Below are 7,170 nucleotides of genomic sequence, written 5' to 3'. Positions count from 1 at the left end.
TTCCTACTAGTTACATCATCCCAGGACAGCAGGATGCTATGTTTTGATTCACCTGCCTGTGATCAAGTAATGGGATTAGAAGAGGAGGTTAACCCAAAGAGATGCCATTTCCTCAGTGCATCTGAACATGACTGCAGGAAGCCACATCTGTTTCATTAAAAAGACTGACTCCTTTTTCAAAACGTCTCAGACACTTCTGAATTCCCTTAAGAGAAGTCCTGGTTCGTGATCTCCTAAACTGTTCCTGTCTCATGTTGGCATTCTACTGGCTGTGTTATGTCAGTACCTCTCTGACCCCTTTGGGACCAGAAGGAAACAGCCACTCTGAGAGGCTCCTGGGTGTTTCCAGGTGTGTGATGGTTACTGGGAGACCCATGGTAAGGTCTTCTTTTATCCTCTCTCCTCATTCCACCGTATAGACACAGGAACACTTACCCCTCCCCCTTCACACAAGGCTGAGTGTAGCTGTAGTGCCAAAAGGCTTAGGGTCACACAAACTAGGGCAAGTCATCCCATTCTCCTCGTTGCCCTTTGGGAGCAGAGGTGGTATTGTCTCCTTCGAAGGCCTGTCAGGAGAAATCACTAAAATATCTTTTCTTTTTTTTTAAATTTAGTTTTATTTTTAATTTATTTTTTACACTCCATATTCCATTCCATCCACCCTCTGTCTGCTCCACATCTCACACCTCCTTCCTACCCCACCTCAACTCCACGTGGATGCCCCCACCCCACCCCACCTGACCTCTAAACTCCCTGGAACCTCCAGTCTCTTGAAGGTTAGATGCATCATCTCTGAATGAACACAGACTCAGAAATCTACTGTATGTGTGTTGGGGGCCTCATATCAGCTGGTGTATGCTGTCTGTTTGGTGGTCCAGTGTTTGAGAGATCTCGTGGGTCCAGATTAACTGAGATTGCTGGTCCTCCTACAGGATCACCCTTCTCCTCAGCTTCTTTCAGCCTTTTCCTAATTCAACAACAGGGGTCAGCTGCTTCTATCCATTGGTTGGGTGCAAATATCTGCATCTGACTCTTTCAGCTGCTTGCTGGGTCTTTTGGAGGGCAGTCATGATAGGTTCCTTTTTGTGAGCTCTCCATAGCCTCAGTAATAGTGTCAGGTCTTGGGACCTCCCCTTGAGCTGGATTCCACTTTGGACCTGTCAATGGACCTTCTTTTCCTCAGATTCCTCTCCATTTCCATCCCTGTAATTCTTTCAGACAAGAACAATTATGGGTCAGAGATGTGACTGTGGGATGGCAACCCCATCCCTCACTTAATATCCTATCTTCCTGCTGGAGGTGGGCTCTATAAGTTCCCGCTCCCTACTGTCAGGTGTTTCATCTAAGGTCCCTCCCTTTGAGTCCTGTGAATCTCTCACCTCCCAGGTCTCTGGTGCATTCTGGAGAGTCCCCCCAACTTCCTATTTTCTGAGGTTGCCTAAGATGCCCCACCATGCCACAGGAGCACATGTTCCACTATGTTCATAGTAGCCTTCTTTGTGATAACCAGAAGTTGCAAACAACCTAGATGTCCCACGACAGAAGAATGGATATAGAAAATGTGGTTCATTTACACAATGGAATACTACTCAGCTATTAAAACAAGGACATCCTGAGTTTTGCAGGCAAATGGATGGAACTGGAACATCTTTAGTTATTCCAAATCCTGGTCTAGGTTAAGATGTTTATGAACCTGTTTCTCCTACAAGGCAGCCATGTACAGGGCTTCATGGAAAGGAAGGTCATTGTGCCCATAACCTGGAAGGGGTCTAAATAGTCTGATTTAACTTATGAGGCAAGTTAGACCCCAAAAGAGAGCACAAAGCAGCCTCAAGTGCTGAAATGTTCACTCCTGTTTTCCCAGGCAGCATTTTCATTAACCTGATTATTGGGATTATTTTTTAAGGAAAGCCAATGAATTGTTTGGACTTATTTCCTGACCCATTTTAGGTTAAGGGATAGTACATTTCCATTTGAACTGAATGGACTCTAAAGGGCTGCAAGGGCTGTGCACTCTACTTGTTTATTGGTGCATGTCTCAGATTGGGCTCCAACAGAAACAGACTCTACAAGGATGTTAAGTAACTCTTGGATCCGATCTGAGGTGAGAAAGCAGCAATCGGGCCGGGAAGTGGGATCAGGTCTAGAACGAACAAGATGCGGTAGTCAGCAGTTTATCACCACTGGCAACTGGGAAACTTGCTGTGGGCAGAATAGAACACATGCCATTGTCACGCTGCCAAGGTCTGCGAAAGCTGGGCATTTATTGTCTGACTCTGGTCATTTATTTATTGATTGAATGCTATTCCTGCAGATTCTATGATTCTCATTCTCTCTCTCTCTCTCTCTCTCTCTCTCTCTCTCTCTCTCTCTCTCTCTCTCTCTCTCTCTCTCTCTCTCTCTCTCTCTCTCTCCCTCTCTCTCTCCCTCCCTCCCTCCCTCCCTCCCTTCCTTTTTCCTTTCTTTCTCCTTTCTCTCTTCCTCTTTCCATCCTCTTCTTCCTCTCCCTGTCTTTCTTCTCTTCTTTCCCTTTCTTCCCTCTCAGCTGAAGGTTTGATTTGTTGCTGAGGTTGGCCTCAAACTTGCGGGTTTTTGCGGGTTTTCCGGCTCCATTCTTCAAGTGTCTGAGATCACAGGCATGTGCTACCACGTCTGGGACAAAATGGTTGCTCAAGACTTCAGTTTGTACAAAAGACACAGCAGTGACATTGAAGTGTCAGGTGGTAGGCAGCCACCACCTTTCATGGGATTGGGGGATGCCAAGAGAGTGTGAATTAGGCATGATGCTATTGGCACAAACTTAACAAATACCAAAGTACTTCATACAGAATGTGCCCTGGATAGTGAGTCTGTATTTGTCTTCTTGCCAGACTCTCAGTTTTCTGAAGGCAAGGAAATGCCTTGATTTCATTTTATTGACTAGCACAAACCCAGCCTAGAATAGTTGCTCCTTGAACATCTACTTGTATGAATGATTGAGGGAATAATTGATCAAAGTCTTGAAAATGTATTCGACAAGAATTTAAACTCAGATGTTTAGGATGTTTGGAGCATGTCTTGAATGAGTGACAATAGTCCAGAAAGAAGAAAAATAGTAAAGAGGCATTGTGGGACCTGAAAGACACATGTCTTATCTCTGAGGACAGTTGTCACTCACCTCTGGGTGACTGTCACCTTATGGGAATCAGGTCCATGATTTCTAGACTTCCTTACAAAAAAGAGAGAACCAAGACTTGTAATTTGTATGTAAAACATCCTGATGTTTTAATAAAGTGTACATAATGATTTAAATATTTTAAAAATTAGAGACAGAGACCTGAAAACACATCTGATTGTTATGACTCGTTGCCAGGCATATAAGGCTAACTGGTCACACAGAGCTTCCTTGAGTTCTTCTAGGGAGAGAGCTGTGGACTTCCCAGATCCCCAGAGGTCTCCAAGTGGCATGATGGTTATAGATTAACAGCATTGCAAAAATAACCAATAAGTTCATCTAATTATGGAGCCAGGAGAGGTAGGTTCCAATGCTGGCCACTTTGGGGGAAACCCTTTCTTCCAACGTCTGTGTGGCAAGCGCATCAACGTCCTATCTCTTGTGTGATGAGAATCTGGCTAGTACCCCTTCTAGAACTCTCCCTGTGCTTCTCACAGTGATTTGCTTTGCTCAGGGCAATTACTCCTAGTCTTTCCTCCCATTGGTACTGCAGGCCCTCTAGATTTCTTGTGATTGCCAGGGTCCCATCTGGTGACCTTGGTCACATTCTCCTGGCAAGCAAGCGTCAGGTGCTTGGAAGTTTTCAGAGTAGTTATTGTCTCTGGACAGGGTTGCCAGGATAGGTTCATGGTTCAGTATGACAAATAGGAAATTAGTTTCTTTCTTTCTCCATTTCCTGAGGTATGGACATGCCAGGGAAGGCAGGCCCTCTATCATAGCAGCATACGTGCTGGGGCGCAGTGTTATTTCTCTGTTTACCAAGCTCTATTCCTTTTTCTCCTGAACATGGAACAGCACTTTTTCTCAGACTCCCTTGCAGTTAAGTGAGATGACTTGACAGAGTTCTGACCAGTGGAATATAGGCAGAAGTGAAACAGACCACTTCTTAGGATGGCCCATACATCTTTCTCATACAATTCTCAAACCTTCATCTTGTGTACTATCGACTGGCTGAATGAAGAGAACTCAGGGAATGTGGAGCCTCAAGATAGAAAGAGCCTGGGTCCTTGAGTGACTATAAAGAGCAGAAATCCCGATTCTCCAACTGACCTGTTACATTGTGATGTTGGAGTTCCTTGAATGGCTCATCTGGAGATGATGTAAGAATGAAGGCAACTCTGAGGGTGAGGGAGGAAGAACATGGGCTGAGAAGCTGTTGTAATTGCTATCTATTTAAACTTCACCATTCAAGAAGGGAAGCTAGTCACACGAAATGTGACCTGGCCCAAGGTTTCCAGGGGGATAGACCTACAAGTTTCTAAAGGCCAGCAATTAGAGACACCCTCAAGGAGGTTGTTACACTCTCCAGGTTACCTTTACTCTACACATGGCTATGCTGGTCACTGTGTCAAATGATCATGAACCTCCAATGATGCACTCCTCCGAGTGATGGCTGCAAGCCTAGGTGATGCAAAGGTGTTGGGTTTAGGCAGTATTTAGCAGGTTCAAACCTCCCAGCTGCTGAGGTCAACTTTTGAGGTGGGAGTTGGTAGAACACTATTGCTTATTTATTCTCTATCTGGCCAAATGAATCATCCTTTAGGACCCTTTTATTTTTGAGTGTGGGTACCTCTCAGATGTGTGTGTGCTTCAAGTCTTCTAAAATTAAGTCGTTTCAAGGTAGCATTTGTGTCAAGGTATACAAGAGTGACTGGAGCCAGACTGAGGGTCACTATTTTTGCTTACTGTTTGAATAGTTGATATGTTAATGGTGGCACTGGGTAGTAGGAGCATGGACTGCTGTGCATATGGTAGGACATGGGTAACTAGGTGTCTCCAAAGAATTAAAGGTATTAATCTTGAAGAGCAGTTTATACCAAATACAAGCTACCTGAGCTAAGAATCATGAATTAGCTTTCGGAATGCACTGCAACTAGATTCCCATGATCTCGATATTTTATCAGGCTCTCTAATCTGTTGGGACCTCTGAGCTTGACATCTCTTTATAAACGAACTCATTTCTTCCTATGGGTTAGAGTGTACCCTTCAGAGCAGAGAAAAAAAAATCACATCAGAGCAAAGGTCTCTGTGGGAGGAGGGAGGGTCTACAAAACTGCTGGTAATGTTTTATTCCATCTTTAAATGTTCATTAGTGTGAGACTCAACGGTTTATTTACCCTACAAGGTATTCATGAAACTTTGATGCATGAGGCAGTGGAAGTGATGGATGCAAGTATAAAGCTATCTGCTATGATCTCAAACGCTGCAGCTGGGATGATACCACACGTATGAGGTGCTATTATACCACATGTATGAGGTGCTATAGCTGATGTTATTATACCACACGTATGAGGTGCTCTATAGCGTGCGAGGGGCCTTTTGTGAATGTTTTATGACCATTCACATTTAACTCTCTATCAGTTTGTTGATCACAAAATTGAAGCCCAGAGAGGTTAAATAACTTTCCCAGGTTCACACAGAAAGTCAATAGGCTATGTTTGAATTTGGATCCTCTCTCAAAACTTCTAAGCTTCAAGGCAGGGAGACAGACCCATGGACATGGGGCAGGAGGGGTTGTAGAAATTTTACAGAAGAAAGGATGATGCTAAGTGTGGACTACTGAGGGATCTTGACCATGAAAGTGGTGCTGATGGTGAGGAACTGCAGCTCTGGCTTCCCTGCCTCCTTTTTCTAACCCTTCCCCGACTCTGTTACAGAAATGATCTCTCTCCAGCATAAATCCACCTAAGTCACTTTCATGCTTAAACCCTTCCTTGGCTTCCCGTTGTGTAGATGCTGAGAATCAACATCACTGATGTGTGGATTTACCTGTAGTGGCACCACAGGAGCAGAGGATGCTTGATTCCTCCTGGATTGGGCTATTGCTGTTAGATGTGATGGAGAGGATTGAATTCAGGAAAGGGACAAAGAAAAGACAGAAAGAGAGGGAGGGAGAGACTGATGGCCTGAGTTCTAATGAAAGTGAGGAGTGGCTACTGTGCAGGGTGGATTGAGAAGAGCCAGGGGAGAGTAAGATGTGGGCTCTGCCTTCGGAGGAGTCGGCTTCAGATAATGCTAAAATACATCAAGTGACTCTTCCAGTGGCTCATTGGGAGGATAATCTGCCTCTCCTCCCAAAGATGTCTGTGGCCCATCCCTGCCACCTGTGAATATCTCACCTTGCAGAGATCAGAGAGGAAACAGTAAGAAGAGAGCTGATTTTGAGCATGCTACACCGATGACTCTATAGAAAGGGGCCATGAGCTAAGGACCTCAGGTGGCTTTTGGAATCTGGAAATGGTAGGAGAGCAGATAATCCCTCAGAACTTTCAGAGGGAGCATATGATGCTGACTTGCGTTAGACTGCCAACATGCTGAGCTGTAGGACAGCACCTGTGGGTGTTAAACCGCTGTGTGTGTGGTCATTTGTTGTGGTAGCCATTGGAGACTAACTCAGTGACTGTGACAACAGAGAAGGAGGCCTTTGTATGACCATTTACATTTAGACTCTGTTCCACAACTTACTTAGCACCAACTCAAGGTCTCCAGAGCTCAACTTGTACTTCTCTAGCCAGCTCAGTGTGCCACTATTTAAAACATTTATTGCTCTGTTTAAGTGTGTGTGTGTGTGTGTGTGTGTGTGTGTGTGTGTGTGTGTGTGTGTGTAGGTAGGTAGGTAGCCACAGAGTCCAGAAGAGGGCATTAGATCTACTGGAGCTAGCATTACAGGCAGTTGTGAGCCACTTGATGTGATTTCTGGGAACTGAAATTGGGTCTTTTGGAAGAGCAGCAAGCTCTCACTAACTGATAAGCCATCTCTCCAGTCCCATGAAGATGCAGGATGTTTTGAGAGGAGGCATTGGGAATCATAAGCAATGGAAAAGGTCATAGTTAAGGGTCTACATGGAAAAATGAGAAAGGCTGTTTTTACATTATTAAGAAAAGGAGCAAGAACAAGGAGAAGGAGGAAAAGGAGTGTGGAGGAGAAGGAGGAGGAGGAGGAAGAGGAGGAGGAG

The sequence above is a fragment of the Mus pahari genome, chromosome 3 (assembly GCF_900095145.1).
Source record: "Mus pahari chromosome 3, PAHARI_EIJ_v1.1, whole genome shotgun sequence".
Lineage (NCBI taxonomy): Eukaryota > Metazoa > Chordata > Mammalia > Rodentia > Muridae > Mus > Mus pahari.
The sequence above is the reverse complement of the archived record's forward strand: the minus strand, read 5'-3'. Positions refer to the sequence as shown.